The 20,141-nt window shown below is 43.1% G+C and overlaps 1 pseudogene; it reads left to right on the plus strand.

The window, feature by feature from the left end:
* Positions 1-1,449: 1,449 nt before the first annotated feature.
* Positions 1,450-20,141, plus strand: part of LOC104365699 — a 45,494-nt pseudogene continuing 26,802 nt past the window's right edge.

Here is a 20,141-nt window from a genome sequence, read left to right on the forward strand (position 1 = left end):
AGCCCAATGCTCAGGAAGTGGAAGCAAGGACAGGCGATGAAGGAGGAATTTAGAAATATGTTCTGAGCATGAGGGTATGTGTTTAGGAAAGCCAAAGCTCCCTTGGAGCTGATGGGGTCTGCAGGCAACATCCAGAGCCAAATGAAGAGCTTCAGTCCCTGCGTTCGCAGTAAAAGGCTGAACAAGGAACATGCCAGTTGCTGCTGAATGGGGAGGGGGTTTCACAGCAGCAGAGACAGGTGGGGATGAGTGAGTCAACACCTTCTTTGTTTTAGGCCTTACTAAAAAGGTCTCCCAGGCCTCTGCTCAGTGACAGGGCTCCTCTTGACAGGCTTCCTCAGCCTGGAGAAGGGATGGCTGAGGGGTACGTCGTAGCAAGGGGGGCCTCACCTTCCTCCCCATGAGGCTAGCCAAGCCTTGGAACAAGCACTGGCCACCCTGAGTGGCTGTGAAGTCCTCTATCCGTACAGGTTTTTGAGACCCGGATGGACCAAGCTCTAGGAAGCCAAGTGTCACCATATACCTGACCCTACTTTGAGCAGAGGGTTTTCCCATAGACCTTCTGAGGTCTATGCTGAGCCTCTGTGATCTTAACCTATGATGTCCTGTCTGATATCTGATCAGCTGATGACACAACAGATGTTTAGGGGGCCCGGATTCTCCTGTGTTTACATGATCAGCTAAGGCAAGTCAGGTGAACGTCTCCTCCACTCCACTGACTGCAAGGGGAGCTTGGAGGCACTGCTGCAGGCAGCTCTACATTACCACTGAAGCTCACTGCATCCAGCTTTAACACCCTCAAAGGCCATGGTCTGCACCCTGAAGCTCCTGCACATAGGGTTTGGGAATCAGGGAAGCTGAATGACACCTCTGACTTACATCCAATCCCAGTGTTCGTGGACAGCAAGGAGTTTCTGGTGTATTCCCAGTTCATGTGGACTCCACCCGCAGATGGGATTTGTCTCCCTTTGTTTCAGACAACCACTGTTTGGGTGTCTCTCCACTCTTGCTCATACGGGCTCTTCTTCCAGTTGACAGTGGGACTTCAGCCTCCTCTACTGTAATTTGCCCTCACAGCACTTTTAAATCACTTGGTTCCTTTGCACAGGTTCTTGGCTTCCAGGAACCTGATCAGCCCTCGCACAGCCTGGCTACTGGCTCACTGCTGGGCACTTCTCTCTGGGTGAGCCCCCTCCAAGGTGAAGTCCCAGGTGTGGTTCTGAGGTGACAAGTTGCTCGGTGCCAGGTGTGCTCCAGAGGAGATAGGGCTGAGCAGGGTGTCCCTGAGCGTGGCCTGCCCTCCTGCCTGCTGCAGCTGGTCGGGTGGCTGTAACAGAGGGTTCCTCAGAGCCAGCACCCAGACAGGTCCCTGGCACCTGCCCCAGCCCTCCCTTTTCTGGCACAGGCAGTCAATGACTGGCTAGGGCTGGACTCTGACACTCACGCACAATGCAGAACTGGATGAGGATGTGAGTGCTGAGAGCAGCCATGGCTGCGAAAAAAGACAATGTGCAGAATCACAGCCTTGCACTGCAGCACAGCACATTCACAGGGTTCAGTATCTGCTTGGTGGGATCCTGGAGAGCCAAGATCCATGGAGCCAAAGATCTTGGATCTTTGTGGACAACAACACCAAAGCCAACAAACACATCAGTCTGATGTGCTGGGAGTTGAGCAGGGCCTAGCTGGAGCATAGTAGGGTTGGGCAGGGGTTTTCTGGCTGAAGAGATCAAACACCAGAAGGCATTGTACAAGGGTGGAAGAGAGAACAGGTTGTCCAAGAGACAGATACAGAGATGGCCTTGGGGTACAGGGGTGGAGGCAGGAATGCCAAAGCTCAGCCAGAGCTGGAATTAGCAAGGAATGGGGATAGCAACCAGAAGGATTTCTCTGAATTCACTGGCAGAACAAGGAGTCAGCTTAGGAAAAGAGTCTCATGGCTCAGTGGGGCAGCATGTGTTGTGGCAAAGACCTGGAAAAGCTGAAGAAATCCTTGTTTTCCCATCTTCTTCTCCCTGTCAGATCTGCCACCATGACCTCCCTGGTCCCAACATCTGTGCTAGCAGGGCTGCCCCCATGGCAGAGGAAGATGTGTCTGGGGAGCACTTACAGAACTTGGGCACACACAGGTCCATGGGACCAGAGGGGATGTGCCCAAGGGTGCTGGGAGAGCTGGCTGGTGTTATTGCAAGGCTGCTCCTGGTCATTTTTGAAATGTCAGGGCAAACAGGGAGTTCTCTGGTGACTGGGAAAAGGCAGGCAGTGCACCGATTTTCATGCAGGGCAAGAACGAACAGCCGTGGAACCACAGGCTGGTCAGACACATCTCAGTCCCTGGGAAGGTGATGGAGCAAATTCATTCAAGTAGTTCCTTTGCCCACATCCATTAGCTTTTGCTCTCTGAGGTGCCCTGGTGTGGCTGAAGTACCCAGGGGGTGCTTGGAAGGATGACCCCAGACATATGCGAACTCTTCTGGAACATTCCCTGGTCACCAGGAAAAGATTCTCCAGAAACCTCTGTTGAGACAACTACTGACTCTCCATTGAGTAGAAAGGGAAGTCTAGACAACTTGATTTGACATGGACATCTGCACGGAGGTGTCTGATGTTGGGCGAGACCCGTTTCCACATTTTATTCACTTAAAAAGGAGGCACTCTTCAGTTACCCTTGTGGGAAATAAAAAGAGACTGTTCATGGATGATCCAGAGACCCCTTTAAGTAGACACTGTGGTACAGATGTGTTGAGACAAGTGAAAATCTGCCACCCAATCCCAAGGTGTTTCACTGATGTCTGTCACCCAGCTCCCCCGTATCGGGTGAGAAGGCCTGCCACCTTAGTGGGTGACTCTGTGCAGAGAGTGAGTAGTGGCCTGGATGCTTTTGGGTGGGGAACAGTTTTAGTGTGCTGGGATCTCTGCAAGACAGAAAAATATCTTTCTTTTATACTGCAGGTGTGAGTATGATAGAAATATTTAGAAGCTGTCAATAAAATGAATCAAAGAAGGAATTAGGAAATACGGAAAGCAAAGAATATGTTTTAACAAAATTTCAAATGTTTAAATTCTTTGTGCTCGTTTCCTCCTAGTTTATCTTTGTTTAGCTCCTGCCTTGTGTAACAGCAGCCAGTCCCAGGGAAATATATCAGGTACACCGGAGCGTCTGCAAGGGACACTCGATGTTCATGGTCAGACAGATGAACACCACTGAAACGGGAAGAACTGCCTGACACTTTAAAAAAAAAACACCTGATCATCTTCTCATTATCTGAGATGATTTAAAAATTTAATAAAGTGGTGATGTTTGTCCACCATAACTTCATGGGAATTTCTAAGAAGTGTATTAATTGCAGAAGAAATATGCTCCTTCTCCAGTGCTACCATTGCTAGGACTCTGACCAGGATACTGTGCCTTTAACCTCCCTAATTTTCCCACCTGTCCAGCTCTAAATCCATCTTCTCAGCACACTCGCTGGACCTATGTGGTTTCCACTGCTTTCTAGTTTTCCTTTCCTGTTATTCCTTGCTCACTCAGATCCCTCTCAACACCCCAGGTTGAAGCTCTGAGCTTCAGGGACTTAGAAGCCTGTCCTTGCCTTTCAGCAGTCTCATTCTCTCTTCAGCCACCTCCTTCATTGTGTTTGGAACTCTCATTTCCCTTGGATCTGCCTGAGACATTGCTCATGAGGTTACCTCCCGTGGATGGTGAACCTCATTGGAGGCAGCTTCAACTTAGCATCACTTGAGGAGTGTGGGTTATTGTGGCTTAAACTTTAGCACGTTTTCCTTCTGTTGGTTTGCAATGAAGGTAAATTCTTCTGTGCCCGTGTGCAGCCAGGTCTCTGAGGAAAGCCAGTGGGAGCTGGTGCAGCGGAGCTGTAATGTCCAGCTGTGGGCCTGGGTGGAGAAGACTGAAGGAAGGAGAAGTGCTGCAAGTGCCAGGGGGATGAAGAGAGAAGTGGCAGGGCTGGGGAGGTGAGGAATCAGGCTGTCCATGCAGTGTCTGACCTTCATCAGGAGCTGGCCCTACCCATCCTGACAGCACTGGGAGACCCTCTGCATCAAGATCAGAGGAGGCTGCAATCACTTCTTCTGTGGAATGAAAAAGTAATACAATAAACTTAAACCTAAAAAATACTTCTGTTTTAAAAGCTCAGTCAAATGTTCCCCTTTAAATACTCTCCAGAGACGTCTGCAGTTATCTGTCCAAGGCTTAATTACTGAAGAAAACAATTGGAAGACACGTGGGTGTTTGCATTTGAATGAGCCCCATGGTGTCTGTGGTGCTGAGACCATGAGCTTCAGATGCTGAGAGGAACCTGAAGAAACAGCCAAAGAAGTCAGCATCAGAGGCAACCCCTAAGGTTTCAAGGAGTGTTAATGGGTCCCAGTGAGGGCCATCAGCACCAAAGCCTCCCCAGGGGCTGGTTAGAGCAGGAAGTTGTAGGCAGTGATGAGAGGCAAACAAACACAATGTTAAGGTGGTTCTGATGCTTAGTAAACCTTCAGGTGTTTAAGCCAAAGTGACAAAGCCTGACCCCCAGCCCCTGGGAAGGGAGATCCTGTCCCAGGGCTCTTCTTGGGGCAGTGTCATGTGGGAATGTGCAGTGACAAGGGCAGGACTACGGTATGACACCTGTGGGTGTCTCCTGGGTGGGTTAAGGAGGCCGTGAGATCCTGGTACCCTGACATTAACGTTTGTCCAGGTAGGCCTTAGTTATGGAGGCAACGGCCAGAGGCAAGGGGGAAAAGACCTTGGCTCTGTTGGGGGCTCTTAGCCTTGCCAGAGCCTTCAGTTGTCTTTCCCACAGGCTGTCCTCAGTGTCCCACACCTGCAGCTCTTTCCCTGCAGACTCTCAACATCAGCCTTTCTTCCCCACCTCGCTCTCACCTGAGCATCTCACTGCCCTCACTGATAGAGAACAGAATAGACGAGGCTATTTCAGTTGGGAGGGACCTGCAACGATCATCTAGTCCAACTGCCTGTCCCGTTTAGGGCTGACCAAGTTACAGCATTGTATTAACGGCATTGTCCAAATGCCTCTTAAACACTGACCACCTTGGGGCATCAACCACCTCTCTGGGAAGCCTGTTCCAGTGTCTGTCACCCACTCGGTAAAACAAATGCTTCCTCATGTCCAGTCTAAATCTCCCCTGGCACAGCGTTGAACCATTCCCACATGTCCTATCACTGGATACCAGGGAGAAGAGATCAGCACCTCCCAGTCCATGTCCCCCCCTCAGGAAGCTTTTGCAGAGAGCAATGAGGTCACTCCTCAGCCTCCTCCTCTCCAAACTAGACAAACCCAAATTCCTCAGTCACTCCTCATAGCACATTCCTTCCAGCCCTGTCACCATCTTTGTTGCCCTCCTCTGGATGCATTCGAGGACCTTCACATCCTTCTCAAACTGTGCGGCACAGAACTGCACACAGTATTGAAGGTGAGGCCTCACCAATGCTGAGTATCTATCCATCCTCTTGGTTGTTTCTTGAAACACAAAGCTGTGGGTTGTTCCAGGCTCCCTCTGGGTGACTTGTTGCAGCACAGCACTGCCCTTGGGGTGACATTTCTTTCTCTTTGTCTCCATTCTCTACCTACCAAGCTGTACTTTGTTCTCTTATGTCTTTCTCCTGCTGTTTTCCACTTGGAAGAAAAGCTCCATCACCTCTGAAACCACCCCTCAAGCATTCTCAGGCTAATCCTTTACTGCCTGGAACCTCCATGCCTTGGGCCAAAGATGCCCATGTCCCTCACCCTCTACACAGAGGTCAGGTGCTTGAGGCCCCAAACCCCCTCTTTGCAGACCTCCCCTCAGCACTCTCCACCTCCTCCCAACCCCCACAAAACAAGGAGCTGCACAGAGGCACACACCTGTGTGTGTGGAGCCACACCAGTGCTGAGTTGAAGGGGAAGCTCACACAAGTTTTCTGGGTTGCCACATTCTTCCTAAAGCAAGCTCAGCTGGCCTTGTTCATGGTGAGCATGCACCACTGGCTCGTATGCCATCCCTCCTAGTGCCCAGGCCTGGCTGTCCCAATCCAATGTCGGTGGAGGTTTCGATATGATCCCAAGAACAAGATTAAGACATAGACAAGGTCAAATGCCTTACACTAGAAACAGCGTTTATTACCAAATTAAAAAAAAAAAAAAAAAAAAAAAAAGTAGCGAGAGGATAGAATGGAAAGAAAAGGCAGAAATCAAGAAGCAAGCAGTGGGAATAGTGTTGCAAGGATAATCACCATCATGGATCCATGGTGTCTGGGGGTTCAAGTCTCGTGGTGCTTTTTCAGTGGAAAATCGCAGGGGGCTTGTCTCTACAGCCCTTCCTGTCCCCGTTTGGGGCTGCGGTTTCCATAACAATGACATGAACTCGTGGTTCCTCCTCATTCCTGCACATATGCCAGGATGTTCTTCCCAAGTATCATGCAGCCCTTGGAGAGATGTTTCTCACCAACCGTATCTCTGTCGCTGTGCAACCATCCTTGCAAACAGAGAATATTTCAGACAAACCACTCAAGAGAAACAGCTCATAATTCAGTCTCTCACACCACCCTGTGGCTCAGAGATTGCTTCAGGACCCATGGTGGCTTTTAAGAAAAACTAGTTGTCTAGAAGAGGCCAGAAAAGAGTGTTTTATAGAATTCATAGAAGTGATGACTGATGGTGTAGATTGGTGTACAACGCAAATTTGTCTAACACCATGATGTGAAACGATAGGTACAAATTGCATGTTAGTTAGGACACATTGAATCAATTATATAAAACATGGGATAATATATGGTAAAAACATTAACATGGAAAAAAACACATAGCAAATAGAATAGAACTCATTTAACTCATGGACCTTTGAGGACCCAGGAAAACATATCAATTTCCCAGCCTTTCCATGTCTGGACAGGGACATGGGCCAGATTCCGTATTCCTGCGGAAATTTTAAACAACAGTTAGAATCATTCAATTTACCACAAACACTCCCATCTTCAGCCAGCAGGTAGCCGAGAACCATATGATGTTGGAAAATTGCTGTTCACATTTGTGTGGCTCGATCTGCCAAGAGATCAAGGGCACGGGCTGTCTTGTTAGTAATGATCTCCAGGACAGCTTGTCATTGGATAAGGTGATTTAGATTATAAATAGGTCCTCCAGCACCACTAACCCACTCGTTGGGGTTCTAGGTGGAAGGCCCATAAAGTTGGATGATATGTTGAGGGATCCACTCATCTTTCCAGGTTTGGCCACTTCCACCTGCCATAGAGGCATGAATGGGTTGCTGAAATTGGTTAAAATCATCATATAACTTAATACTTATCAATCACATCCATCCTCCAGGAGTAGGAAAAACAAGGGGTGGATTACCCCCACATAACACACTCCAGTCCAATTTGTGGGTAGCCTTTTGTAGGCATGTTGGCCACACACCCAATAGTGGCCCTTTAAGGCTCTGGTACCCTTTTCAGAGGGACCCTTCCAGTCGTCACAATCTATCAGTGGATCATAATAGAATGTGTTTCCTGGTTCAAATGTTCCTCCTACAATTGTTCTGTCTCCATATTGGTGTCAGTATTCACACTTCCAAGCCCCCATTTCATTTTTCCACACACAATTACATCCCCACCTACTTCGGTTGTTACTAGACCCAAATTCTTTGAACAGTGTGCGGGTTCCATTTTGGTGTTGCCATGCCCATTGGTGTACTCAATTAATGAGATTTTTGCTAATGGTGTTTTCTCGCATACAAAAAGGGAGTCAGGGATCAAACTTCTCATCCGTCATGGCTGCTTTACAACCCTCCCCGCTAGGTCCTTTAAGAGGATATTTTACCCAGCTGCCACTGGAAAGCTCAGCGTGGGTTGAATTCCATTTAAAGCTACTACTACAATCAAAAGGTCTACAATAGAGGTCCCAGCAGTTAAATCATGGGGATAATGTCCAGTTGTAACTACTCTTTCCAACAATGATTCCATTAGGCCAGGTGTGGTCCAAACAATATTCACCCTGGGTCAGAAATTGTATTGGACAAGGTAATTCGTTTTGCTCAGGTTCCCAATAAATGTTATTTTTGACCTCACTATACCTACTCACTAGCCATGTAGGGGAAACAGGAACAGCAGTCCATGGCCAGCTGTCCAAACCAAAAGGCCCACCGCAGACCCAGCATTTAGTAGGATTAAGAGTATTGGCTACATGTTGGCCTAAACCAACAAATTCATTTTGCCATGACAAGTTGAGAGGAGTGCAGAAGCTTCCCCAGATGTTAGACACGGTGATGATGGTCAGCCAAAGTATCGCCAGCAGTGGTATATTACACATCCTGTAAATATTAACAAAGCAATCATGATCATAGCCACACAGATAATCAACAGATTCATACGTTCTTCCAGGTAGGCTTCAGGGTTTTTACCTGAAAGAGAAAAGAAAGCAGACTCGGTTCCTTTTAAGGAACTGGAAGCAAATTGTTGTTAGAAAGATGGGACAATCCACTTTGTATTAATCTTATGTTCCTTCCCATGAGCAACTTTTGCCTTCCAGGCATACTTACTCACTGGGGTTTCCAGTACCAGAGGTACAGCTCCTACAGTGGGGAGCTCGACCAAAAATGGCTGGCCTGGAAAGTGTAATGGAGTTTTAGAATGATCAGAGCTGTATGGGGCTGGGGGAAGGGCTGGGGCCTTCGGACAGAATGTTGTAATTTTCAGACATCCCCAACAGCTGTTAATGCTAGTTATCATGTCCCACAACCTCTCACCCTATCCCGACTTAAGCAGTTTAAGGAAGCACTTTAACAAGCCATTTGTTCTTTCCACAATCCCGTTTGCCTGTGGTAATAAGGGGTATGGTAGAATCATGAAATTCCTTCTTAGGTTGCCCAATTGTGGACAATTTTTGCAGTAAAGTGAGAGCCATTATCTGACTGAATTGACTGTGATTTGGGGAAAGTACTAAACCATCCTTTCAGAGATTTTACCATATTTTCTTCTGTTGCCCTAGCAAATGTCTCAGCTTGGACTAGTCCTGACAGTATTCCGACCCCAACTAACACGTATTGCTTCCCTTCTGATCTTTGGAAAGGGCCGATATAGTCCATCTGCCAGGCCTCCCACAACCGTTTTCCTTCTCTCAAGTTTAAGGGATCATCCCTCAAGGATTTCTTTCTAGGTGAGTGCGACATTGCTCACAAGCTGATACACAAGTCACATTCTTCCCGGGTAACTCGCCAGCCTTGGGTTTGAGTCTCACAGTACAGATTCTTAACTCCAGAACGTTTCCTCTTTACATGTAGCTATTCTAGCAACTCTTCCCAATCTTTCGCTATCTCGGTGTTTTGCAGAGGACCCAGACAAGCTAATTCATCAGCTCTGCTGTTCCATGGCTCGTGGGTATACCATCCTGCTGGTGGGAAGCTACACAGCCTACTGCAAATTTTCCCTGTCTGGCAATAGCCAGAATATCTTGCCATTTCTCTCTTTGCCATATAAGAATCCTACTAACTTCCCACCCATTCTGTTTGCAAAACAGAAGCCATTCGGTGCAGCCCTTAAACAAGTATAGGAATCAGTATAGGTATAGACAGGAGAGACAGATTGAGCTTTACATTGGAAGACACTCCGTAGAGCAATCAGTTCCTCTACTTGAGCACTACCTTCCCTTTCAGTAATTATTTGTTTGTCAATATCTACACAGAGTGCCACAGCTCGATACTTCCAGGTTATTCCCTCCCGTTTAGAACTGTCAGTAAACCAAATATTCTGTAACTGCCTGGAAAACAGACGAGCTACTTGCATTACGGGAGAGAATTCAATCATTTTACTATCTATCTGAATCCATCTCCTCTTGAATGGTTAACATTTTTGAGGCTTCCTCTGATACTGTGAAAGTGTCACAGTAATTGTTCTATCTGGGCATACCATTTCCTCACAGAGGCTCCCTGGGCTACCTTGTCAGGGGGGTGGAGTTCCCACCAGAACTGCTTTGATTACTTTAAATGGGCCTCTAAGCACTACGGATTGTTGTTAAATGGTTTGCTCAGCTTCTCTCAAGGATAAGTTAACCACAAACAAACCCTTTTCCCAAGCAATATATCTTTTCTCGGCATCCTTAAAACTGGGAGAATAGAACCCAATAGGTCGAGTGGCTCCTTCAGGCCCTTTTTGCCGTACATGTATTGATAGTCTGCTTTTCACAAATCCCCACTCAATATGGACAGGGTCTGTGGGATGGATGGGGCCTAGAGCTTGACAGGCAGCTGCTTCAAACACCAGCAACTGCAATGCCTCTCCATGGGGCTTAGTCCATTCCCACTGGGCCCCTTTTCATGACAAGTCATATAGGGGTCTTGCAATAATTGAAAAATTGGGAATATGTTTTCTCCAGAACACAAGCAACCCTAGCGCATGCCAGAAATCCTTTTTCGACTTTGGCATCTTAATCTGATCTAATGAAGAAAGGGTATCTGGGGGAATTCATATCATTCTTCTCTTCCACCAAATCCCCAAAAACTTTAATTCACTTGAGGGTGCTTGTATTTGCTCAGGTGGAATTTTCAGCCCCAAGCTCTCCAGATGGGAGATTATATTGTTCTGAGCTATCTGAACCCTCTCCACTTAATCTCCTCCCACAAGGGTGTTACTCATATACTGATAAACACTAACCCCCTCCTCTATCTGAACTATTTCCAACTCTTGCGCCAACGCATGATGGGCTAAAGTGAAGGAGTGTTTGTACACCTGTGGGAGTCGGGTAAAAGTGAATTCCTGACCTTCCCAAGTAAAAGCAAAGCGGTCTTGGTCCTCTGGTTGCAGAGGGACCATAAAAAACATCTTTAACATCCACTATTGCCATAATCAGGTGGGCTCGTTCCTGGATTGCAGCTATAAACTCAGCAATATTAGCTACTGTATCTGTCAATGGACCAGTATTTGCATTAAAGCAGCGGTAGTCTATGGTCAATCTCCACTTGCCATTAGATTTTCATACTGGCCACACTGGGGAGTTAAAAGGGCAGTGGCTTGGCACTGTGATGCCCTGTTCTTTCACCTCTTCTAGCACAGGCTCTATCCCCTTTCTGGCCCCCAAAGGTATCGAGTAAGGTTTTGTGTTTGTGAGCTTTGAGTGGAGAGTGGTGGTGTGGCTTGTAACAGCTGAGTGTCTATTGCTGGAGAGCTGAACAACCACTGTCTCTGTGATAAATAATAGAAGAATTTTGCTTTCGCTAAAAGTAATTAAACAATTACTTCTTAGGCTAAAGCTATTATTAGTACAATGATCCAAATTTTAAGAAAAGTAAAAGACTTTACTACTGGGAAAAGAAAAGGGGGGAATTGATCTGAGGAAACACCAACCCAACAGCCCCCCCTCCTTGGGATGCTCACCAGATGGTCCATATGAAAGGGCTGTAACTCTTTTGCAATGGAATGAGAAAGAACAGAATGGTCCATCTCTGGTATCCCTTGTCCTTGAGATAAGAGAGGAACTGAAACCACTGAGCCATAAAGACAAAGGAGCTGCAAATTAGCCCAGACTTGAAGGACAAGGTGTACGTGACCACAGGACTGAGTTTGTGCAGAAGTAAGGGTCAGCTAGCGAACACAGCGAAGAAGACTACGAGCCTGCATCTGAAGACCCCTGCCCATGACCACCAGGGAGCACTGCGCAAGCGCGACGGGAGGCTGGAGCAAGGAGAAGAAAGAAGAAGATAAGATTGTAGAAGAAGCCAGGAGGCGTGCCGAAGATGTTGAAACCGGCGACTGTGTGGATAAAAGGGGGTTTGAAACTTAAACAATTTGGTGAGCCTGGACGGAGCTGCGACTCCTCGGCCACCCCAGCGCTGCATTTGCTCTCTTACCTTAATAAAGATTCATTAATCCATATTTGGATGTGATTTGTCTTAATCTACCTATAACAGGTTGATAAGGTAATGGCAGAAGGTGCATGAGTCCCAATTTAAACATACATTTAAAACACATTTAATGCCACTTCCCTGCCAGTGGTAGCAGAGCAGTGGGTAAATTAGCATCAGCTCATCCACATTTAAAAGACCAACAACAGCAATCTTACAAAAAAAAAAACCCCAAAAAACCCCAAACAAAAAATACAAAAAAAAACCCCAAACCAAACCAAAAAACCAACAACAACAAAAAAACCCAACACCTCCCCAAAAAATCAGCCTCAAGTTGGAGGGGAACAGAGTGGAGCAGGGAGCGTTGACTACTAGTTAAAATTCAAGTTAATATATGCTGAATTCTGTGCAACCTCTGTTAGCGGTCGCAATCGCGAAAGAACTTATCTACAAACAGCAGATAAGCAGGCACTTCTTTATTCCAGCGCTGGGGAACACGGGGGATAACTCCGCCAAAGACGTGTTCTCGACAGGTACAAAGCACAGCATATTTATACACTTTTTCAGCAGAGTCATGGTTACATAAGATCAACAAAATTCACAAAGTTTAAGTTGACCTTAATAATGATTGGCTTTCAGTTACCTCACCTTACCTCTATTCCTATTCTACAGAAATCATTGGTCATCTTTACTGATTGATTTCAATAGAATGGGGGGAGGGCAATCATTAGCATATTCATGTTATTTCCTGGAAATTATTATCATATGCAAATGTCTCTAACACGTGCGTGGTTATACTGGACGGGGGACCTCTGGTGGTCATTGATAGTCTTCATCACTGTGTTGGCTGATTGAACTCCATCCTTGCTCATGCTCACTCCATCTTTGGTTAACGTTCACCCCTCCCTTGGCCGATCTTCCCAACCAAACCAGTTTCTTCTGGTATCTATTGTTTCAAGTCAAGATCCATAACCAGTACCTATTGTGTTAATTCAGAGTCCATAACGATTGTTACAGTGTTCAAGGCACACAGCATACTAGTGGCTTAATCCTAAGGGCCTTAGCTTACTTTATATTCTCATAGCTATTGTAGCTTCATGTTAAATCAAAATCATACTTTTAAACTAAAATCAAAATTATATCCTAGGATTCAAACTGTTTTATTAAGGTTGCTGCAACACCTGCTCCACTTTGTTCCCCTCTAACTTGAGGCCGTTTTTTTTTTTTTTGGGGGGGGGGGGGATTTTTTTTATTGTTGTTTGTTTGTTTGTTTGTTTTTGGTTTTTTTTTTTTTTTTTGTAAAATTGTTCTTGTTGGTCTTTTAAATGCAGATGAGCTAATGCTAATTTACCCACTGCTCTGCTACCACTGGCAGGGAAGTGGCATTAAATGTGTTTTAAAAGTATGTTTAAATTGGGACTCATGCACCTTCTGCCTTTACCTTATCAACCCTTTATTCAAAATAAGCATAATAATAAAAGGTTTTTAAATAGTTTGGAAGTGGCTTTTTTGCATCACATAGAAAAATTTTCAAGAGAGATTTTGGTACTTTCGTATGCATAAATGTTCCACCACAACTCTCTGGATTGCTGATATATGCATTTCTATCCTTTTTCTCCCTGCTCCTTCACACTGTTCTTTTTTTTGCAGAGGTTCTTGTGATTTTTCTTATCTTCTTGTCTTTCCCCCTTGATCTCAAGCATTTGCACATTAGCACTTACTGAAATGCTTTGTGAGACATTTAGAGCAAAACAAATTAAGACCTTGCGGTTCAAGACAGTTCAGCTCTGCAGCTGGCTCCACTTGTACAGCAGTTCAGTGCACTGTAATATGTAGACATTATTGGCACTGGCAGACTGTTCATCATCTGTCTGACAGTGGGTCAACGTTGCAAGCAAAACAGCGCTTGTCTACTTGAATTCAAGAATCTAATATTTCCTGCTCAGTAAGACCTGCGACCAGGTTCGAATAATCCTGTGAGATTGTCTGCATTGTGGTGGACACAGTTATTCTCTTGTAACTATTGATTATCTTTAAAGGAGGTCAAGGTAGTTTACACCTGAAGGGTACTTGGGCAAATCTAGTACACCTATAGTGATAAATAATAGAAGAATTTTGCTTTCGCTAAATGTAATTAAACAATTACTTTTTAGGCTAAAGCTATTATTAGTACAACGATGCAAATTTTAAGAAAAGTAAAAGAACTTACTACTGGGAAAAGAAAAGGGGAGAATTGATCTGAGGAAACACCAACCCAACAGTCCAATGTTGATGGAGTTCTCTTTTAAACATGAACCCCTGAAGTCCTCTGTTCCTCACTGTCTGGGCAGTTACTTCCTCTATATCTACTCAAAGCTTTCCTAACCAGAGAAAGAGGAAATCCACAAAGCTGTCTGGTTAGCTAGAGTCACACTGTGCGCTTTGGCAACAGCTGAGGTGGTGTCAGGCTTGTTCATGCTTCTTTTTTGCAAGTAAGATGGTGTTGTGAGGGGCATTTTGAGCTGTGGCCTTTGGTCATGGGATGGAGAAAGGGTTTCCTGCCTATGGAGACATGCAGTGTAGGGGATCAAACAAGCCTGGTAAACTTCACCTGAGGATGCTAAAAAAAGTCTAAATCCACCCCAGTATAATAATTATCGGTTGTCTTCAGAACACATGAGATCTGGGTTAAGTAGTGAAAGACAGAGATGACAAACATAGTGGTTGTGTCTGTGGGAGTCGGGGAGCAGAAACCAAGTAGCTGTAGATCAGCCGTCTTCTTTTCTTTGCACAGAAGGATCCTGGAAGAACTAACTGAATGTGTGAGGCTGCGAACAGCCAAAGGTGGTTTGAGTTGTTCTTGAAAATCCATCTGATCTTTCCTATGTGAGAGAGTAACAGGTCTCACGATCAGAAAAGTGGCATTAGAATACCACATACGTGTTTAAAGCTTTACTAAAATAACCACTGCATGTGATTGCCATCAGGGAGCTAAGGCAATTGCTCTCTCCAAGTGCTCTGGAGTAGGGCACTGACTGGGTACCAGAGCAGTGGTGGTTGATCACTGTCAGAAGGAAACAGCTCACGGTTTGTTTCTGGATGTGCTCTTTCCTTCTCTTTTTGGGAATGACTGAAAATACTTTGCGCTTCTACTAATGATCTGAAAGAGAAGAAAGAGTTCTTGTTAAAGTTGCAGACAACTTGAAACTGGAAAGATCTGCAAAAATATTAGAAGACCAAATGATTTCCAAATACTCCTGTGAAATGCAGAAAAGGGCTAAGAATATTTGATGGAAAGATGTGCAAGGCACTGTGCTTAGAGAGGTATACAACTGCAAGGGATAAAGGACAGTCACGTTTGTAGTGAGGAGAGCCACAAATAGTGAGATTAAACTGCAGGGAGAAAATCTTTGGAATGAAGGGACACAAGGTGTGAGAATGAAGTTGCCTTTGGTTACTGACTCACCATTTTTGCAGGCTGTTAAGGACTGTTTGGGCATATGTCTGTCATGAAGAGCAGCTGTGGTGTTCATCCAACTCCGAAGAGAATAGCTTATATGGCCTTAGGAAGTTTCTTCTGGTGCTTTACAGCCATGTTGGTTTTTATAGCTAAAGAGAGCAGAAACTCTGTTGCCCGCAGTGACTACAGAGTGCTCTTGTGAGGAAGCTTTAGAATGAATGGGGTCAAAAATGTCTCTTTAGTGGGAAGACAAGCCTTGTATGAAAGGCTGGCCACAGTGTTCAGGGCCACCTGTGAGCTTCTGCAATGTCAGCAGCTTAAGAGGAAATCTAGCTCAGACAGGACGCAGTTTTTATTGTGCCATTCTGACTACGTCCTTAGTTTACCTAGCTGGTGGATTAAAAATACTGAATTCCATGTTGCCCCTCTGTTTTGGAGAGCTATCTTCCAGATTTGGATCCTGAATGGTTTGTTGGTTAAAACGTAAGTATTTGCATTCCAAATATCACAAGGAGTCGCGCTGCAAATTGGGTTCTATTTTGTTCTTAGGTCAAATGGGTTGTCACAGCAATATTACATACGGGATCAGAGTCAGTCAGGCTGGCTGCCCTATTTCTTGTCCTATAGCCTTTCTGATTTACTAGGAAGACATTGAAAGCTCTCACAGTATTATAACCACTATGTATATTAGTGCAGAATATTAATAAATAATTCTTGTTTTAGGAAGAAAACTCAGTCATAGCTAAGAGGAAATCAGGGCTTTAGTTTATATTTCAGCATAGACTCTGAGATGATGTTATTTTCAATGACAGTTGATTTGGTATGCTGAAGACATGAAGTTTATTTGACTGCATTTCTGTTGGAAGACTTCTTGCAAGATGAATAACCTAAAACCATTCTAAAGATACCTCTTTAACCACTGCAATGAGCACTCATCGCTCTTGATAGAAATTCTGGCCCCAGGAGGAGGTGATACTTCTAAATCTTAGGATTTAAATTGTTATATCACCCAGTAGTGAGAATGACTTACCATTCCTGAACCTTTTAAACATTTTAGTAAGTATGGAGAAACTGTTAGATGCTAACGTTGTACATGTTAAATTACTTCCATGTGCTGGCGTTGCTTGAATTTTGCAGGTCACAGCAGTCAAAAATCATGTTTGCTCTGAAATTTTAGCGCCTGTGAATGAGTTTGTCTTTATGAAAACTTGTATTGTCTTGTTTGTTTGTTTGTTTGTTCCTAAGGATTATCTTTGCTTTCTTGGGTTGTTTCCAGCTTTCAAACTACATTTATTTCTGTGTGAGACCAATGAAATACCACAGTGGAAATTTTATATATGTACACACACGCACACTGAAGCAGCAGTTCTCCTACACATTGGTTTAGATGTGGGTTGGCTGGACTCTTGTTTTGGTTGTGAGCTGTTGAAGGCAACATCTTTTGGAAGCTTGTCCGTTTGTATACCAGACGAACAGAGGTTATAGATTTCATTAAAATCTTGGGTTTATTTTGGAGTGTTTCAAGTTCAGAGGATGAATGGGAGCATAGAATTAAACAAAACGAATCTTATGCAAATAATAACGGCTTTATACTATTCAACCTGGTTTTGGATGATGAGAAAGGATTGGAGGGATTATGCTTTACTTGAACAAGTAATATTTTATCAACCAAGACAGATTTATTTTAGATCCAAAGATCCTTTAAAGTCAAAGTCTAGCAAATAACTGAGAAGGTGATATACTTACTTCACCATATAAAATTATTTTGATTTATGCTCTATAAATAGTATAACCATTTCTTATTACTGATGTTAACGGCTTGTAAGTATCATCTGTAATCTGAAACTGATTTTTGGTCATGCTTCTCATTTAGATGTCAGTGTGGAAAAGTGGAAGTGGTAGAAGCAGTTTCCCCAGCAGCTGTTGTATCAATGTGCTTTCACGGCAGTACAGCCTTTTCTGTCAGCTACCTTTTTTATCCTTGATTTTAACATACTTGTCCAAATCTAAGCTAATTAATTTAGTAGAGATAACTGTAAGTGTGAAACCTTTTCATATATGTAAAATACAAATCAAGGCATAATAATTCCTCATTGTTATAAACAAACATGACATATTTATAAAGCTAATGTTACAGACTTTAGTTTTATTGCAGATAGTCAGAACAGTATGTGTATGAAATGAATTATTGTCGATTATTGCAGGATACTAATGTTACAAAAATGTAAAGTCAAGGTAGTTAATCCTTGGAAGTTATAATTTCCTGTAATTAATTATATGACTCTACTTCAAATGTTAAAAAATTGTCTAAAAATTACTTTCATGTGGAAATGTGAATCTCAGCACTATTCTGAATAATTGTTGTGTTCTAAAACTGGAAAGCAAATAAAACAATTTCTAGACTGATTCTATTTTGAATACTATAAATATTTACTTTTTTTTTTTTTTTTTCCTCTGTAATCTACGAGTCCCTGGTTTAAATTTGTTTCTTATATTAAATACATTTTCAAGGCAATTTTATGATGTCAGGCTAAAATACCCCGATGTTAAAAATGAATCCAAACTCTGATGACAGCTTTGGACACCTTCAAAAATTTTTTCTTCAGAATGTTGTTCTTTTTCTTCAAATGGTGGGTGCTGCTTTGCTCACCTCACGAATTATATATTCTTTCACTTTTGAAACACAAGCCCGGAAGGCAAACAGTCTTTGGGACTGTTTGTAGGCAGTTTTTTCTTGAATGGCAGGTTTGATCCAGTATCCTGGCCCTTAAGATAAACTGTATTAAATATAAATTATTCTAACTGACATAAACAACATTTGTACCTACATCTGGATTTTATTTGCTCCAACTAATTTCCCTGTTCACTGTGCTCCTGGAGATGCTGTTATATATAGTTAACCTGCTGCAATGCACGCTTTGTAAAATCTGTAAATTTGCCAGAATTAAAGAGAATTAAGACTGTTCTCCAGTTGAGATAAAGTATGAAGGTGAATTAGCAACTCCCCTTACTCTGACGTGGGATTTCTGTTGTTAGTGTTTTTTTTCCTCTGATTGAGGTGGAAAAATGAATGTAAAATTCTTTCTTGTAGTGTTTCTACCAGTTCTCAGACTATGTCTCTGCTGTCACAGCTGGAGAAGATCAATTTGGATTCTGTATTAGGAGAAGCAGACAATGCCAGATATGTTACCTCAGAGATCCTTCATCTGGTTCAGAGTCAAGGTAAATATCTCAGTTTTATGGTTTTAGTAGTTTTTCTTTTGATGAGCCTTCCTTCTCGTATTTCTTCCGAGGTGGACTTTTCTTTAATTTTTGTTTCTGTTCGGTGGACTTGATTAGCCATCTCTTTTTGTCACTGATTGTTTAAAGCACCTGTTTAAGGCCATGTTTAATGTTGTCTGATATAGTATTGGTTACACTGAGTGCATTTTGTATTGTCAAACAGCTATAATTTAAGTAATAATTCACAGTATACATGTGTGTATATATATGAGAAGTAGAAGTATCTGGAAGAGAGCTTTCTTACAGATTTTATCTTTAAAGTGTTTTTTTCTAGGACAAGATAGTTGAACAAGTGAAAGCAAAAATGAGATTTAAAGTCACTTAAGTCTTTGATTTATTTTAGTTAGTATTATCTACATATATGCAGTTTTAAATAGATTTCATTATTTACAGTGTAGTGTAGATTTTCTGATCAATGTGTATGTGATCACAGGGCATTTTACCCACAAGCTAGTATATTAAAAGAAAAATGGTCTTTTTCTGACTGGCAGAAAAAAACAAGAAGGAGATGACTTCTAAGGGTTCCACTGGAATAGAAGTTATCCTGTCAGCCCTAGAGGTAAAACCTTCTGATCTGTGTGGTTATACGTATGTAGCAAGTTTTCATTTTATCACTGGGCTTTGTATTACTACAAATACGTTGTTATCCTATCTAGTCTCCAAAACTTGTGTAGACTGTGATGACTAGATATGGTTTAGTTAAGAATTTCTCTCCCTTATTTTTAAATATTGTAAGAAGTTATTTGTCAACTATCAGTTCTAATTAATATGCCATATTACAAACTAAATTTTAATTGTTTTTTTTTTTGGTTAATTCAGGCTGCATAGTAGATGATTAGCTGGGTGGTTACATCTTAAATTCTGTTTGATTTAGTGGTGGCAGTTTCTCTGAGCTTGTATGTATTTAAACCACTGTATTAGATTTCTACATTAAGTAAAGAAATCCCTCTGTTTCACATTGCAGAATACAAAAGATCCTCCAAGTATTTGAAATATATTGAATATCCTCATTGAGATTGTGTCAGTTGGATAGTTTTCATTAAGGAGCAGTTTGCAATTTGTGATTATATTCCTGTATTCTTCTGCAGAAGTTGTGTTTTTTCCTTTGGGAGGCAGGGTTGTGTTTGTTTAGTAATTTTTTGGGGTTGTTTCAGATGTTTGCTAACAGTGATTTGTATGCAGAATGAAAGGAACACAAAGACTGAAGCCACCTTTCAAATAACCATACACAAATAATTTACGTTGCTGTAAGTATAAGGCCAGCATGTTCTTGCATAGTGCAGTCACATATGAGGAAAATATTTCTATTCTAAAGACTTTCCTTAGGATAACTGTAGCTTAGGTTCTTAATTGTTCTTTGGCTTCGGAGATATCAGTTGAGTTTTAATTCCTCGGTGGCGGTCGGAGGGCAGGCGTCTTAGTCACTAAAGGAGGGACACAGATCTTATTGCAGTTGCTTTTGACTGCCAGCAAAGACTCTCCACCAACTGGAGAATTAATGGTGCTTCTTCATACTCTTCTTGCAAAAATTGGTCCAAAAGGTGATAATGATATACGTACATAATATGGCTTAATACTTTGTAGT

The sequence above is a fragment of the Tyto alba genome, unplaced genomic scaffold (assembly GCF_018691265.1).
Source record: "Tyto alba isolate M040663 unplaced genomic scaffold, T.alba_DEE_v4.0 Super-Scaffold_19, whole genome shotgun sequence".
Taxonomy (NCBI): domain Eukaryota; kingdom Metazoa; phylum Chordata; class Aves; order Strigiformes; family Tytonidae; genus Tyto; species Tyto alba.